Source organism: Pelophylax lessonae, assembly GCF_965119305.1.
Source record: "Pelophylax lessonae genome assembly, chromosome: 5".
NCBI classification, from domain to species: Eukaryota; Metazoa; Chordata; class Amphibia; order Anura; family Ranidae; genus Pelophylax; species Pelophylax lessonae.
The window spans coordinates 67,191,119-67,210,268 of NC_138772.1; positions in this window are offsets into that span (position 1 = coordinate 67,191,119).

The window sequence follows — 19,150 nt, forward strand, 5'->3', positions numbered from 1 at the left end:
TCCAGGGTTTTTGGTAGATCCGCTCGGGCGAGTTCGTCCTTAACGGCTTCTGATAGGCCAAGCCTAAATTGGGTTTTCAGAGATGCATCATTCCATTCTGAATCAAGGGTCCATCTCTTGAATTCCGCGACAAAGTCTTCTACAGGCCTCCTTCCTTGTTTCAAGGATCTTAATTGAAGATCGGCAGTACTCTGCCTATTGGGGTCATCATATAGGCTAGTGAGTTCTGCTAGGAACAAGGCATAGGAGTTGAGAAGCTGGTCGTTTTTCTCAAAAAGAGAGTCTGCCCAGGCTCGAGGATCGCCTGTTAGGTAAGAAATAATAGTACAAACCTTAATGTGATCAGTAAGGTAGGTACGAGGTTTTAGCAAAAAAAGTAACTCACATGCGTTTTTAAATTCGCAAAATTTTTTGCGATCGCCTGTAAATACCAAAGGGGGATTTATCTTGGGTTCAGGGGACTGAGCAGAGGTAAGTTGTGTCAGTCTAATTACCTGCTGCGACAGAGCCTGATTGTCTTCTTTTAATTCAGCAAGTGCGTGTATTAACGCAGTTACTTGCTGTTTTAATTGTGTCACCTGAGTGGTTATTTCTGCTGAATCCATTTGTAGGTTCGTTCAATCTGTAATGCTCCTGTGTTTCATGTATGGTGTGGATTTTCAGCTGCAGAAATATTCCACTTCAGTAGTCATGTAAGAGAGATGCTGAGATACCATTCCCAACCTCAATGACTCATCATGTGTGGAAGGTCTTAATTCAGCTAGTAAATACACACACTCAACAAGCTGGTTCCTAGAGTGACTTTATGTATGTAGTAATACAGTGATGAAGATTTAAGAGACAGGTTGAGTGGAGGTGGTAGGTGACAGACACTTGAAGGTAAGACAGTAGCAGATGGATGCAGGTAGGTTTAGCAATCATGTATGGTAGCAGATGACAGAGTAGCAGGTGGACATACAAGAGTGATCAACCCAGTGCAGGAATAAGTAGCAGTAGTCTTAAGAGCTAGCAATCTAGATATGCAGATGTGATAAATAGTCTTTACTATGCAGAGCTAGATAGTGTAAGCTTAGTATAAGTTTATAGAGGGTTCCCCTGCGGGGTACTTAGCACTAATAGCAATACAGCCGAAGGTTGGTTCAGCAGGAGCGGATGATCCGGAAGCGGGATGCAGGGATCAGCGCAGCGAGGTTCCGTCAGCGAGGTATGCTTGCAAGCACGAAAGCTTCAAGCCAAGTTAGCATCCAGGTAAGGGTGTTTGAACGAACACATGTGAGTGAGAACCGGCGATTTAAATAGCCATCTAGTCCGGCGCTGAGTGATGACAGCTTCAGTCTTAAAGGTGTATGCGCACCTTTCCAAAAGAGAATGGTGGGGCGCATACACTTGTGAAAAGAGTAATTTAGGGTACCAAAGGTACCGGAACATTACAGAAGCTTAACCTCGAGTAAATCTTATCTTATTGGATCACAAACACCAATTGTGGATTCTTGTGTAATATACTATATTTGTGAGTTTGTGAATGTGACCCCCATAGGATTTCCTCAAGGTTAAGCTTCAGTTTACAATTTATTCTCTCAAGGATTTTCCTTCCTCTAATGGTGGCTTGTTGGCAAGCTTGGCTTCAGTTACAGATGTAATCGACATGGTAGAGTGCTGCTCAGTGCAGTGCAGGTAAAGTTTTCTTTCTGTAACGTGACTGACTGACTGTCGTGACAACTCAAGAGCTTATAACGCAGCTCTAGCATTAACTCAACACACACACACACACACAGTGTGTGTGTGTGTTGAGTTGATGCTGAGGCTGCGTATAAGCTTTTGAGTTGTCACGAGTCACGACACACACACTGTGTTTAGTTGACTGGCAATGGCAGGGGCAAACACAATCGCAGTGAACCTGGAACATTTTATATTTTTTACAGCTTTTCTAGCACTGGAGAGATGGAGAATGGCTTGTTTTCAAAAATGGTCCATTCACATAAGTGAATTGATAATTATTTAAGCTTAAGCTTATATTTGTATAACTCCCCTCTAGCAGCCATCAACTCACTTCACTTGAGTTGACTGGCAGTTGCAGGGGGAAACAAACATCACGGTGAACATGGAAGTTATGCAGCAGTGCACTATTGCCAGGTTCACCTTTGATATTTGCTACTAGTCAGGAAGTGCTCTGTTTTGTAGAGGACAGGTTATGGCACACACCTGGAATTTATTGCAACGCATGTCTGTCTGCTGGTCTGTTGTACTCTGTAGCAATAGCAAGTGTAGGGGGTTCCCTCAACCAAACAAATACTAAAGGTAAAAGTGTATCTAGACAACTGAAGGCAAGCCAGGCAGCCACGGTACAGGAAAGGACATCCTTGAAAGATGAAATCAATCATACATTGAAGCGTAAAACCTTGATTAAATCTTTACTGGATCACAAATACACACAAACCTGACCTAACCTATATGCCTTGAGTTGTACCAGTGTGGCAATGCCAAACCTTTCTTCAGTTCTCATGATTCTGATGCAGACAATCGTGTTGTGTGTTTTTTTGTGATCCCATGAAGATTTACTCAAGGTTTAAGCTTCAGTTGATGATTTACTCTGTCAAGGGTTTTCCTTCCTCTAATGGTGGCTTTGGCTTGGCTTCAGTTGGGTTTAATCGTGGTAGAGACAGAGACTGTCTGCAGGACAGGTAACGTTTTCTGTAAAGTAAGTGACATAAAAGTGACATAAGTGAATTGATAAGCTTAAAGCTTATATTTGTAACTCCCCTCTAGCAGCCAATCCATCAACTCACTTGAGTTGACTGGCAGTTGCAGAGGGAAACAAACATCACGGTGAACATGGAAGTTATGAAGCAGTGCAATATTGCCAGGTTCACCCTTGATGTTTGCTACTAGTCAGGAAGTGCTCTGTTTTGTAGAGGACAGGTTATGGCACACCTGGAATTTATTGCAATGCATATTCACATAAAAGGATTTATATATAATGTTTTGTGGGAATTTATGATGACCATTTTTACAAGAATATTAGCTTGGCTGGCTGGCTGGCTTCTTCTATCTTGGCTTGCCTTTAAAGTACAACTATAGGCCAAACTTTATCCAAAATCCAAAAAGTTTTGCCTTTAGTTGTACTTTAAATGGTGGTAGGCCTGGCTTATATTAATATTTTCTTTTATGAAGCAGTAAACTGCACTACTACAGTTTTTTACCAATTTTACTGTTACTTCTAGTAAAATACTAGTGTTGTTGTCTGTCTCTGCTATGCTGTTTGCATTTTCAGACCTTCCTATATGTTTGCAGTGCAAGTGCACTAAAGTATGCAGGGCTTGCAGGCCATGACAGGGTCCAGGAAAGTGTCCTTTGAAGCAAATGAAAATAAACAGGATTCTTTTATTTGTGACTGCTTGATTGTTTGTTTTTTTTTATAAAGTTTTGAAAACCATTGGGCAGTGGGCTGGGCATGGGCATTGGGCAGTAATCGTGATGCATCGCGGAATCAAATCGTATCGAATCGCGACCCTAATAATCGTAATCGCATCGAATCGTGGGGTAAGTGAAGATGCACAGCCCTAATATATAGGTATCTATTTCTGGTCCTTGGCGTGTCTCTTCCTGCCTCTAGGCGTCCTCTTATGGTCTATCAGGCTGGTGGGTCTCTGTGGTAAATGGTATTTCCTATGTAGTACTCCTGGGGGGCCCTCCCGGTATGGTCAGTTTAATTGGGAATGTAAAAGAAACTCCCTATATTGTAGTATTGTTTTAGAAAGATTAATATGTTAAAAACAGCTTTTAAACTCACTTTTATACAATATATACTGTGCATATACTCCACGAGCAGCGAGCTTGTATGATCACGTCACTTCCGGTATGTCTCAGCTCTGCTCACGTCCTACGCGTTGCGTCACACACGTGACTTCATCAGGAGCCCCAGAGCCCACAGAGACCCACCAGTCTGATAGACCATAGGAGGACCCCTAGGGGTAGGAGGAGACACACCAAGGACCTTGAAAATATACTTATATATGCTGTTACCTTACAGCAGTAAGGTTAGAGGTTCAACAACATTTGAAAGAAGAGACATCAGACAACATATTTTAATGGTGAAAGGATGTCATTTTAATTAATAACATCACACCAAAATGCATGGAGTTCAAAAATGGACTGATTGTTATTATCATTTTTTATAATATGTTTCACATGGCTCAGATATCAGGCACTGCACACTGATAGAAGAACGATTAAGTAGCACTATTTATATTTTGTTTGCACTGATAATATTATTTGCTTTATTTGTAAATTCATGTATATGTAGCTATTTTATGTATTGGCACTATTTTATGTGTTTTTTGCATTGATCACATTGATCGGATTTATGTCCATACTAACTCAGATTTCTGCTATTTCTTTTACATATTCATACGGAGCGCATGTTTACACACCTGTGTGTACAGGTACATTGAAAACAATGGGCTACATTTAGATCAGTTAAAAAAAAAAATGCTTAAAAAATTTCAGTAATTTGGGGATTTATAGAGTAAGGATTGCAGTACAGGGGGGTGCTGTGATATGCCCATTGTAGCTTATGCATGTACTTGCAAATGTGAGCAAACTAAACCCCTTGTTTTAACGTGAACTGTTAGATAGGGTTGATTCAGTTTGTTGAAGGCTGTATGTCATATCCTAGTAAGAAGTCTATTAGACGAAACATGCCGGAAGAGACGTCAGACGCTGGAAGTGACGTCATCACGCACGCCGAAAGTGTTGGAGCGGCCATCTGAGAGTGGAAGATTTTTGACCTTGGCGTAAAGATAATGAAAAGAGGAGCGTTTATCATTTTTAAGTGTTTGGTAAGGTGCATAGTGTAACTGTTTGTTGGAGATTGGGACTTAATGCACATCTCACAGGGATTCAAGGATTGCACAAGGGTTTGCATGATAATGTGAGTAGTTATGTTATAATAATGAACGATATTGCGGTTTCACACAATATTTTTATTTTTGTTTTTCTGAGGGTTTTTGAATTTATGTCCTTGGAACCAAGTGGGAAGAAAATTACTCAGAAGGGATTGATTGGATATGCGCATGAATTTATGAAATTTGGTAAGCTGCATGAAGTGGGTGGGTGGAACACAGATTGGGCTTATTGAAGAGTTAAGATGCCTGTGGATGGTGCCAAGTCAGCAGGTGACCATACTGTCCAGACAGACTGAGTTTAAGGAGGATTGCCAATGCATAAAGTGGAATTTGAAACAGAACACACGCATTTCAAATACATTTTCTGAGGACTTTGTCCTCTTAAAGAAAAAGCAAATCTTACAGTCTACATTACTGATAATTATAAGAAATGTAAATCACATTTGTTTTTTTTTTTAGAATCAGAAATGTCGTTATTTTCAGTTCAAGTGTTTGTTCCAAATTAAACTTTGATTGGCACAATGTTATGAACAAAAATAAAAAGACTATTTCTCAGATTAGACAGAAATAGAGATATTGAATGATCATGTGCCGGAAGCTTCCGATTGCAGCGAATGTTCTGAGCTATATTTGAATCACTGACAAAAAACAACTTTATCCAGGGAACACTTCCTCCCTATTGTTTCAGTGAGGCTTGTACAAAGATTTCTATACAGGTCAGCAGATCTAACATTGCAAAAATGTCTTCCAGAAAAAGATTCTAGGAAAAATCTCTAACCCTGCTAAAGCTGGTAATATATTATACTATTTTCTTATTCAATTTCCTTTAGATTTACCATCAACTATGTAGTGCAAAGGCCTGCCTGATTGCATACAAATTGAAAGTGTTTGGCTTTGAACTCATATTATATGCTTTTAGTAAATCTAAAGGGAAATTGTACAAGAAGAGCCAAATGAAATATAAACTGTATATTTTAGGTGCTTTACCTGTAAAAGCAAAGGTGTTGAACTCAATTTCATTGTGGGCCTCACCAGCATTATTTATAGAGAATAAGTGCAGGAACTCAATCATGCCCCTGCTGAACAGCTTCAAATGGTGGCCAAATTGCACCAATTATCAGGAGTGTGTTACATGCGGAGTTCAGGGGTGTGCTAAGTACAGAGTGCTGGGTTCAGAAGAGTGCTATATACAGAGTTCAGGGTTCAAGGGTGCGCTACGTACAGAGTGCAGTACAAAGTTCAGGGGTGTGCTGCATACAGAGTGCAGGGTTCAGGAGAGTGCTATACATAGAGTGCAGTGTTTAACAGTGCGCTATGTACAGAGTGCAGTGCAGAGTTCAGGGGTGCGCTGTGTACAGAGCGCAGGGTTGAGGAGTGCACTGTGTACGGGGTGCAGGGTTGAGGAGTGTGCTGTGTAAAGGGTGCAGGGTTGAGGAGTGCACTGTGTACGGGGTGCAGGGTTGAGAAGTGTGCTGTATACAGAGTGCAGGTTTGAGGAGTGCACTGTGTACAGGGTGCCGAGTTTTGGGTTGTGCTGTGTACAGAGTGCAGGGTTGAGGAGTGCACTGCGTACAGGGTGCAGAGTTCTGGGGTGTGCTGTGTACAGAGTGCATGGTTGAGGAATGTGCTGAGTACAGAGTGCAGGGTTGAGGAGTGTACTATGCAGAGTTTCGGGGTGCGCTGTGTACAGAGTGCAGGGTTGAGGAGTGCACTGTGTACAGGGTGCGAAGTTCTGGGTTGCACCATGTACAGAGTGCAGGGTTGAGGAGTGCACTGTGTACAGGGTGAAGAGTTCTAGGGTGTGCTGTGTGCAGAGTGCATGGTTGAGGAATGCGCTGTGTACAGAGTGCAGGGTTGAGGAGTGCACTGTGCAGAGATTCGGGGTGCGCTGTGTACAGAGTGCAGGGTTGAGGAATGCACAGAGTTCAGGGGTGCGCTTTGTATAGAGTCCAGGGTTCAAGAGGAAAGCTATCCTTGTAAACACAGAAGGCTTTGGTGTTTACAAGTGACAGCGATGAGCGAGGAGTGGAGGGCGAGAGCTGGAGGTGATGGAACAGAGTTCTGCCACCTTTCAGCTGAGAAAAAGCCCTGGGTGCCAAGGGCCATATGAAATGATTCGGCCCACGGGCTTTGTGTTTGACACATGTCTGTTAAAGGAGTTTTATGTCTGTCCATCCAGTTCTGGGAATTACACAACTCTTCCACATAACACAGCCCTGTCTGGTAGGTTAGGAGACCTGATTTCTCTCTGCTGTACTTTATTAGCCCTTACAAGTCTTGTCCCTTCCCCAGCCTGGGACTGGACAGTGAAAGAAGCAGCAGCAAACTGATGAGCTTATCCTCTGTTACTCTGCATTAATATGTGAACCTTTATACCTGCTTTTATAGTTCAGCTTTACATTTGTCTGTTATTTACCTCCATCCCCCTTCGGTCAGTCGGTCGGTCGGGTCAGTCAGTCAGGCGACACATTCCTCCCCCCCCCCCTCTCTCTGCCTCCTTACCTCCTCACCTCCTTCCTCCTGTTGGGAGACGGGGAGTGCTGGATGGCTGAGCCGCTGTCCTCCTCCAGCCACTGTGTGTCTTCTGCCTCTTCCTGGCCACTGGACAGTAAAATCACTTCTCTTTTCAGCCAATCAGAAAAGGGATCTCACAACCCTATTCCTGATTGGCTGGGAGGAGAGTCAGTGGGACAATAGCGAATAATCATTTGCTATTGTCACACAACTGGGTGGGCTCAGGGCGCAGTGCTCTGCCCCCCGAGCCCACCCTTTTCCCTCTGGCTCTAATCACGTGCTTAAAAAAAAAAAATCCCCTATTGGAATCCATGCGTCCAGTGCCCTGCATGTAGATTAGGGGGCTGGACGCATGTGTCCTCAATGGACGGGCCGCCCTTGCCTCGCCTCCATCTGAAAATTAGAGTTGTCTAGCTGTCTCTTACTACAATACTTCCAAATGACAACCATGGAAAATTAGGAGTTGTTCTCATGGGAAGCTCTTACTGCCCCTCTGAAAAGCCATCCACAGTGGATACCTTTTTCAGAGGGCTTTTGACAAGCGGTGAGGAGGTGAAAAGTCCCATCCATGACTGTCAGTCAGCATCACTTTGCTCTGCCCCTCCTGCACTCACTGGAGCACTGGTCTGCGGAGGGGGTAGGAGTGGCTGGCTCAGACTCTCAGCAGGTCAGTGGCTGAGCCACGTGCCGGTCCAGGCATCTGGGTGGAACTCGACCATGTGGTCAGGGTCTTTCCAGAGCCTGGACGGGCTGAGTGACATCAGCCGACAGCGGGCTTTAGCATTTTGATAGCTGCGATCTCCTGGGCCCTGCTCTAGGTTCTGTGTGAGTGGCTTCCTCTCTGCACACTGACCACAGGTAGTCATTCGCTTGACAACACCGCCATTCATAGAATGCCTTGTAACATTTCAATGAATACAAGGTGTTTTCTAATTAAACAAGGTGGAGAGGAGGGGGCACTGTCATCATAATCTAGGAGAATAGGACAAAGTACTGCATGCATTTTGTCCTCTGGGGATCACAACGCATTAATAAAAATCAAAGTGAGACTTCTTTAACCACTTGCTTACCGGGCACTTTCACCCCCTTCCTGCCCAGGCCAATTTTCAGCTTTCAGCGCTCTCACACTTTGAATGACAATTGCGCGGTCATACTACACTGTACCCATATGAAATTTTTTATCATTTTTTTCACACAAATAGAGCTTTCTTTTGGTGGTATTTAATCACCTCTGGGTTTTTATTTCTTACAAAAAAAAAAGAAAAAAGACAGAAAATTTTGAAAAAAAAAAAGTTTTCTTATTTTCTGCGAGTAAATTTTGAAAAGAAATACATTTTTCTCCTTCACTGTGCGCTGATGAGGCGGCACTGATGGGCACTGATGAGGTGGCACTTATGGACACTGATGAGGTGGCACGGATGAGGAGGTACTAATATGCCGCACTGATGAGCACTGATAGGTGGCACTGATAGGTGGCACTGATGAGCACTGATAGGCGGCACTGATGAGCACTGATAGGTGGCACTGCTGGGCAGTGAGAGGTGGCACTGCTGGGCACTGAGAGGCGGCACTGACGGGCGGCACTGATGGGCACTGAGAGGCGGCACTGCTGGACACTGATTGGTGGCACTGATGGACACTGACGGGTGGCACTGATGAGCACTGATGGGCGGCACTGATGAGCAGCACCATCAGTGCCCACTCTCAGTGCCCATAGTGCTGCTAGTCAGTGCCCATCAGTGCCTAGATGAGCAGGCACTGATGGGCACTGACTGGCAGCACTATGGGCACTGATTGTGGGCACTGATGGGGGGCACTGTGGGCACTGATGGTGGGCACTTAGTGTATTTTATTTACCTTGTGTAATCAGGGCACTGGTGATCAGTGCCCTGATTACATTTTTCTGTGTCCCCTACCGCTGATCGGCTCTGCTCTTCCTCACACTGCAGTCTCTGTGTGAGGAAGGAGAGCTGGCGATGAGAGATGATCTCACATTTGAGATCATCTCTCATTGCACGGTCTGATCACGTGGTAAATGGCCGCTGTGATTGGCCATTCACCACGATCTGTGATTGGCTGTGTCCAAGGGACACGGCCGACACAGATTTTCCCCGATGCGCGCTCGCGGGAGCCTGTCACTGGGAGGCCGTTTAAAGACGGCCTCCCGGAAATTAGAGACCGCGCTGTAGCCATCTTTCGGCTATAGCGCGGGCCGGAAGAAGTTAAATCGTGAGAGCAGGGTCCATGACAACTTTTACTTACAGTATGTTCACAGTCTTGCTGGGTTAAATGATGCTTGTATCATTGAATGTAGAAGACTGGGGACAACTTGTGGCAAAAAATGATTACTACAGGGAACAGAGAAGAGATACCGGTAAAGGGTAACTCCACTCTGGTGGGGGGGGGGGGGTGGAAAAATGCGTTTACAGTTGCAACACAAGTCATATTGTAATTGAATGTTATTAAAAATTACCTTTCCTTTTCCATCTGCAGTGCTGTAGTTTTCTGTAAAATGCAATGCATTATAGCAACCTGGAGGCGTTCTGTACACAGATGGCGTACAGAATACCCCTTAGGGATGTCATTTGCTGCTTGTGTGATTGGCTTACAGATTTTCCTAGAAGTCTGCACTAAGATACAAGTCCGATTTTTGGCATCCCCTGCAACAAAAATGTCATTTTTGGTAAATGACTCCTAAAGAGAAATAACATCTAAAGGGATGCAGACCCTGCCACTTTCCTTCATTAGAGCCCTGCAACTGCAGCAGCTGATTGGTAATTATAAAATCACTGCCATACAGATTCACTCGGCACATGGACACAGACAGACCCAGCTTTTTTTTTTCAGAACAACAAAACGTAGAAATTTGCAACAACGTTTGTTAGAACCCCTGCAATGTACAACGATTACCAGAACAGGAATGTTTCTTTCTCAACAAAAGTGGAATTACTATTTAAGTTTAAATTTGATTTATACAATGGGTTACGGAACACAAGCTTTATGTAGAAGGAGTATCTCAGCACAAGAACGTCATTAAAAAAATAATAATTATTTTGATTAAAAGGTATTAGTGGTCCAGTGTTTTTTTTCTTTAAAATCCTGTTCAATATCTGTTTGTCACTCTGTAGGTGCGGTTCTAAGCTTGAATTTCACAGAACAGTTTGGAATAACATATGGGTGTTATAAAATGTGTGGGAAAGTGCCAAACTCTGAAAATCCCACACGCACTTGTTAAAATCTGCAGAACTAATACAAGTGGATGAGTGCAGTACTTGCTAGGGCATCCAGAGAGCAAACATGATTTACAGTGAGGAGACTATGCAGGTATCATCATAATATTTACTGTAAAGTTAGAATTCCGGGGGAAAAAAAAAAGTTTAAGTTTTAGTTTAGTTTAAGTTAAAAAAAATAAAAATTTAAGAGGAGGAAACAATTTATAGATTATACTCTAGATCTGGAGGAGATGCAACAATGTATGTCACCTTTTAAATATACGGAATGGTACATCAAAAGTGATACTACTAAAAGTTTAGGTATCTTGGTAACCTTAAACTTAATTTATAGTAATTTATGTATATTGGGGGTCATTTATTTTTGTAATATGTCTGAGGGGATTATTAAGGGTTGCTGTCTGGTATAGAGACTGGTCAGTTGTTATATTTTGGTATAGTGTGTGCTTCAGGCCCCTTTTTCACATGGATGTTCCTGATCGGGTCCACCTGTCAGTTTTTCAGGCAGACCTGATCGGAATCTCCATTCTTCTCTATGAAGCGGTGGGTGTAAACGGACACATGTTTAACCCCACCTACATCCAATCCAATCCGACTTCCTAAAAACAGACAGATGATACACTTGCCATCCGTCCGGCGGATCAGATCAGATGGCAGTCGGGTATGAATGGACGGTTGGTCTGTTTACATCCGGCAGCCCAGAGAGGAGAGTGGTCTGTGTCTGTGTCCGCTCTACATAAGTGGACTGGACATGGACCTGTCATCCGCCTGCTCAGCAGGAATCAGCAGAGAGATCCAATGCTGAGCAAGCGGATGGCAGCCGGAGTCCACCCCGTGTGAAAGAGGTCTAAAGTGATTGTTAACGATCACCTTGTAAAATAACCCATTCAGTTTAAAATAGAAATGAAAGGCAAAACATTTTTGTATAGATATAAATGAACATTATAAATAAATTTTCCCCCTTTTTGTAAGTGATCACATTCCCTCTGTTCTCAGCTGTTTAAGACCTGGGGGAGGAGAAGCAGCAGCACACTGAGCTTCCAAGAGAATGGCTGTGCAGGAGGGGGCGTGTCAGGACAAGTCAGATCATTGGAGGAGAGTACACTGAGTTCCCAGCATAGCTGGAGAACTGACCATGGTGTGCACACTGCTTAGTGTGGTCAGTTTTATTAGGAAAGCAGAGGGACTGTCAGGAACACCAAGGCCTTTACATAAAGGAAGCAATACAAAGAGAACAGGATACTTTCTCATATAAGTACATGATACAGCAGGCACATATCAGGAATATGAAGTGTTGGGGTAACAAATGCTTTAATCAATATATGAATATAAATTTTTATATAAAACTATATAAAAATGATTGCGCTAATGTCATAATAAATAACAGCTGCTAGCCCTACAATCCAACAAAATATTGTGTAACATTCAAAAGAAATTTTAAAAGTGCAGTGCTAAATATGAAGCATAATAGATATGTAAACTGATACGTGAATAAAAATAATAACATGTATCACACAATAAAGTGCAATATACAATAAAAATAAACACTATATGTGCTCAATATATACACTGCTGAAAAAAAAATAGAAGGAACACTTTTTGATCAGAGTACAGCATCAAGTCAATTAAACTACTGGGATATTGATCTGGTCAGTTAAGTAGTGGAGGGGGTTGGTAATCTGTTTCAGCTGCTTTGGTTAAAAAAAATTAAAAAAAAAATTAAAAAAAAAATTAAAAAAATTAACAACAGGTGCACTGGATAGGCAATAATGAGACGACCTCCAGGAACGGTTTTACAGGTGGAGGCCACTGACATTTTTTTTCCCTACTCATTTTTTTCTGACTGTTTTTCACTAGTTTTGCATTTGGCTAGGGTCAGTGTCACTACTGGTAGCATGAGACGATACCCGGACCCTATAGAGGCTGCACAGGCAGTCCAACTCCTCCAGGATGACACATCTATACGTGCCATTGCCAGAAGGTTTGCTGTGTCTCCCAGCACATTCTCAAGAGCATGGAGGAGATTCCAGGAGACAGACAGTTACTCTAGGAGAGCTGGACGGGGCCATAGAAGGTGCCTAATCCATCAGCAGGACCGGTATCTGTTCCTTTGTGCACTTAGGAACAGGATGAGCACTGCCTCAGCCCTAAAAAATTACCTCTAAGCAGGTCACTGGTGTGAATGTCTCTGACCAGACAATTTAGAAACAGACTTCATGAGGGTGGCCTGAGGGCCTGACATTCTCTAGTGGGCCCTGTGCTCACTGCCTGGCACCGTGGAGCTCAATTGGCATTTGCCATTGAACACCAGAATTGGCAGGTCTGCCACTGGTACCCTGTGCTTTTCACAGATGAGGGGAGGTTCACCCTGAGCATATGTGAAAGACGTGAAAGGGTCTGGAGAAGCCGTGGAGAATGTTATGCTGCCTGTAACATTGTTCAGCATGACCAGTTTGGTGGTGAGTCAGTGATGGTCTGGGGAGGCAAATCCATGGAGGAACGCACAGACCTCTACAGTCTAGACAATGACACCCTGACTGCCATTAGGTATTGGGATGAAATCTTTGGATCCATTGTCAGACCCTATGCTGGTGCATTGGGTCCTGGGTTCCCCCTGGTGCACGACAATGCCCAGCCTTATGTGGTGAGAGTATGAAACCAGTTCTTGGAGAATGAAGGAATTGATACCATTGAATGGCCCCCACGCTCGTCTGACCTAAATCCAATAGAACACCTCTGGGACATTATGTTTTGGTCCATCCGACGCCACCAGGTTGCACCTCAGTCTGTTCAGCAGCTCAGTGATGCCCTGGTCCAGATCTGGGAGGAAATACCCCAGGACACCATTTGTCGTCTCATTAGGATCATGCCCCAACATTGTCAGACATGCCCTTGAATTCAGCCCTCTGTAGGTTGATCATTTTCATTTCCATCAAACAATGTGGCATCCTTTCCTTCCCAACACATTACCCAGTCCGTACCAGTATAGATATCCAGCATGATATTTTTCCCTATTGAGATCAGATGTGTTTTTAAAGTGTTCCTTTAATTTTGTTGGTGGTAGTTGGTTAAAGGAGCAGAACAGGTTAAAGCCACCACGTTTAACATGTTCTGCTACCAATAAAACAACAATCTTTTGATCTAAGTTGGATTCTTATTGCTGATTTTGGGCGCTCCTTTAACCGACTACTATTAGAAACTTTGGAAACGACCACTAGACGGTATCTTAAGGTAGCAGCCCAGACCCCTTAACAAGGGTCCACTGCCTTTTTTCATCCAGTCGGGCCAGATTGATTGGGAGTTGATTTCCCCAAATGGCCCTCTCTCACCTACCACCTACCCACAGACCCTCTATCGAGCAGGTCAATCCAGCGCAGCCATCAACTTTTCAAAAAAACTTTAATTTTTTTGAGCAGTGTATATGTATGGTAATAATACCATGAGACAATAAAAAGTGCAAAATACAAATAAATGGATATGTGCAAAAACCAAAATTCAAGTAGTGTAAAAGTCCATACTTAAAAACTGTGATTATAAAGCAGCCGCTGTGTATCAAGACAGTCCAGATGTAGAAAGTTGAAAATAAAATCCCCTTCAATAGAAATAATAGGATATTCAATGTCCACTTAAGAAGTCACCAGAACACGTGCATCCACCACCCAGGAAGGAGAGTAAACACGCTTACCAGAACATGTGGACTCAACTGCCAGTGGCAAAAATCATAGATATTGAAATACTAGGACAATGGTCAAAATAGTAGTCTCTGAATAACTGTCACCATCCCTCTCCACCACACCACACCACATTAGATCATGAACTCCAACATTCATAGAAAACATAAGGTCACCTCATAGCGTAAAACCATCTCTTAAAAGTTTTATTAAAAAGGTAGAAAACTTACATCAAGTCTGAAATTACAGGCCATTCAATGGAACATTCATCAGGTTTGTAATCACATATTAAATCCAACAAGCGCAATGACGTTCGCACAGACATCATCTGGGGTATGATGTCCGTCCGGACGAAACGCATCGGGTTGGATTGAGCCTGCTCTATGTCATTTCACTTGTTGGATTTTATACGTGATTTCATAAGTGATTACAAACCTGATGAATGTTCCATTGAATGGCCTGTAACTTCAGACTTGATGTAAGTTTTCTACCTTTTTAATAAAACTTTCAAGATATGGTTTTACACTATGAGGAGACCTTTTGTTTTCTATGACTGTTGGAGTTCATGATCTAATTGGGGAACCAGATGTGGTGGAAAGGGATGGTGACAGTTATTCAGAAACTATTATCTTGACCATTGTTCTGGTATTTCTATATCTATGCGTAATTGACTCTGCCACTGGCAGTTGAGTCCATATGTTCTGGTAAGCGTGTTTACTCTCCCTCCTGGATGGTGGATGCACGTGTTCTGGTGACTTCTTGAGTGGACATTGGATATCCTATTATTTCTATGGAAGTGGATTTTATTTTCAACTTTCTACATCTGGACTGTCTTGATACACAGTGGCTGCTTTATAGTCTAAGTTTTTCGTGTTGTAATTTTACACTTCTTGAATTTTTGTTTTGCACATATCCATTCATTTGTATATTGCACTTTTTTTCATCACTTGGTATTATTACCATTCATAGATATATTGAACACATACAGTGTTTATTTTTATTGCATATTGCACTTTATTGTATGGTATATGCCATTATTTTTATTCACGTATATTGGTTTACATATCTATTATGCTTCATATTTAATGCTGCACTTGTTAAATTTCTATACATTTTTATGTATTTTAAAAGAATGATTAAGTGTCGTAATGTATTCAAAGTTTAAGTTGCTGATATTTTTTTTTCTCATTTCCTTGTTAACATTGCACCATTTGGAAAAAGATTGATACCATTTAAACTAAAAAAAATTAAAAAAAATAATCGAGGTTATATGTATTCATTAAATATATATATATAATTTTTTAAAAGCATCAAGTTTCATTTCCTTAATATGCCCCGATGACCTATAATCCCCAGTATTCCCAATTTTTTTTTAATTTCCTGTGGAAAAAATAACTATCCCAGGCACCAAAATAAGGTTTGGAAGACTAAGGTGTCTGATGTAAACTCAAAAAATAAAATCTTGCTGGGATGAATAAAAAAGAAAAATAACAGAAAGGAAAACACTTAGGGGTCAATGAATTTCACACACATTAATGCAGACTGCACAAAATGTGGCCGTAATATAATAATTCCTATGATTGTCAGCTCCATTTAGTGACAAAAATGCAGTATATGTATATTCTATATACTGTATTCTCACTGTGTTTCAGAAAACATTACCACATTTTGGCCAGTAGATGGAGCCAAAGATGATAGGAATCAATCTATTACAGAAACAACAGCCAAAATGTGTGCCGCTGGCACGGATGTGTCCGTCATTTTTCCAACACCGGGACAAATTAGACCGCTTACCATTCTTGGAAAAAATGTTGCCTAATGCCCCATACACACGTGCAGATTATCTGCAGACTTACCTTTTCTATGTAGTGCAAGGGCCTGCCGGATTGCATACAAATTGAAAGTGTTTAGGTTTGACCTCATATTATATGGTTTTGGTAAGTCTGCAGACAAAAGTCTGGAGATAATCTGCACGTGTGTATGGGGCATAAGGCTCCTTCTGGCGTAGGCCACAGGAACAAATCTCTTCCACATCAACACTGCTGAAGGAGAGAATGATGAGTTGATGTATTTGAATTATCAATAGAGACCACATGGTCAGATGCTAAGGCTCTGGGGTATGGGATTTATATATTTACTATTTACTACAGGTACTTTTATAGCACCGTTATTTTACACTGCACTTTATATATATATATGCTCAATTGCTTGGTAGTAACACAATTTGCTAATCAGCCAACCACATGCATAGGTGCCAAATGTCACGGATTTACCGGGACATTCCCGGAAATCTGACCAATGTCCTAGTTAGCTCCAGTCCCAGGCAGAATCCCGATAATCTGTCTGTGTCACAGACAGCGAAGTTTGTCACAGACACAGAGCAGGGGGCGTGCTGAGTGTATTGATTTTACACTTCTCCTTTCTTCTGCTCTGTTCCTAGTTTGTGCACTATACTGGCCAGGATGGGTACCGCCCCTTTCTCCACCCACCTTGTGTCAAAGCTGTCTGTGCGCACACTGTTCCCAGGCATTGCTGGGCTTATATCCGCTCAGCATGACATGGGATCATCATCAGGAGGAAGGTATGTGAGCACCATACCACAGTTCTGGAGGGGTCTGTACTGGGAGGGGGGCTTACTGAGGGGTCTGTACTGGGAGGGGGGCTTACTGAGGGGTCTGTACTGGGAGGGGTGCTTACTGAGGGATCTGTACTGGGAGGGGGGCTTACTGAGGGGTCTGTACTAGGTGCAGGGTTTACTGAGGGGTCTGTAATGAGAGGGGGGCTTCTACTATTGAGGGGTATGTACTGGGAGAGGGGCTTCTACTACTGAGGGGGTCTGTACTGGGAGGGGGGCTTTGACTACTGAGGGGTCTGTACTGGGAGAGAAGCTTCTACTACTGGGGGGGGGTCTGTACTGGGAGGGGGGCTTCTACTACTGAGGGGTCTGTACTAGGAAAGGGGCCTCTACTACTAAGGGGTCTGTACTGGGAGATGGGCTTCTACTACTGAGGGGCCTGTACTGGGAGGGGGGCTTCTACTACTTTTTTTTTTCTTTTTAATAAAGGACTGGTCAAAAACTGTGTTCTGTGGTTTTTACTTTTTTACACTTTTTTGGTGAATGGGTAGGGGTACTATGTACCCGATACCCATTCACATAGTGGGGGGGGGTGTAATCTGGGGGCCCCCTTATTAAAGGGGGCTTCCAGATTCTGATAAGACCCCCCCAACCACAGCCCAGGGTTGTCAGGAAGAGGCCCTTGTCCCCATCAACATGGGGACAAAGTGCTTTGGGGAGCACCCCAAAGTTCCCTTCACATGTTTAGAGAAAGCGCCCCCCCCTTTCCTGGTCACCAGGCTGCATGCTGGGATAAGGGTCTAGTATGGATTTTTTTTGGGGGGGGGACCCTACACCCTATTTAAAAAACAAAATTTTGGCATGGAGTTCCCCTTAAAATTTGGGTCTGGTATAGATTTTGGTGGCGCTTTTTTTAAAATTCTGTCATAGGGTTCCCTTTAACCACTTAAATACAGTGCACTTTCACCCCCTTCCAGCCCAGACCAATTTTCAGCTTTCAGTGCTCATTGGCGTCTATAGGAAATTTTGGTTAGCTTGACATGGCACTGCTCCTAGTCTTTAATATCTATAGGAGATCTTGGTCAGCTTGGCATGGCACTACTTTCGAACCATAAGTGACAGGGACACAAAAGAGGGAACCCAGGACTACAACATATATATATACATACATTTTAAAAGTGGGATATGCCTGTACACTACACTGACTGCACCAGAGTTGTATAAAGTACTCGAAACCCATACTTGAGTAAAAGTACAAGTGCTTGATCAAAAAGTGACTTGAGTAGAAGTGGAAGTGCTCGGTCAAAAAGTGACTTGAGTAGAAGTACTAAAGTATTCAACATTTTTTGTACTTAAGTATTGCAAGTAGTTTTTTTAAAAATTTTGCTACTCAAGTACTGAAAGTAAAAGTACAAGTACTGTGTTATGTAGTTATTAAAGAAAGAAGTCAAAAGTTTGAACATCATATTGTTTTTTATTATTTAAAATGCAGCTTTTATTTATACATACAGTAGCTTTTATTTTCGTATGCGCTGATAATACACATGGTTTGAGCTTCATGAAACCTGCCATCTACTGTTCTGGCAGTGGTAATTTTTATAATTGTAACGAGTAACTATGCAGCACAAAAAAAAAATATCGGAGTAGAAGTATTGAAATCATTGAAAAAATGTAGTGAAGTAAAAGTGGAAGTAGGAAAGTACAGATACCGCCTTTCGGTACTTAAGTACAGTAGTGAAGTAGTTCTACTTAGTTACTATACATCTCTGGACTGCACTAACCTGACTGAACACACTATCCACTAACTACCTGCCTAATCTCTATTGTCACACACTATACTTGGCTGCTGTGTAAGCCTAAAGCCCCGTACACACGCGTCGAAAATTGGCAGGGAATTTTCGGCCAACGTCCGATCTGTCGATTTTCGGCTTGTTAGTATGATGCTTCCGACAACAAACTCCGACTTTTCGGACAAAAAAATATCTGGTGTGCAGACTATAAAATTGTTGTTGGCCGTCAACATAACGGCCGATTTTCATGCAGTCAGTACAGATTTAGACAGAGAAAAATCTAATGAGCAAGACTGGGCATTCTCAGTGAAGAAAGAACACAAAGAAAGCAAACCAACACATGACATCACTTCTGAAGTAGAATTTTGTTGGCCGAGAAAATTCGTGTGCAGTCTAGGCACATTCCAACCAACAAAACACAACTTGGACAAAAGTCGGCCGATCGGTCGGCCAATAATCATTGCGT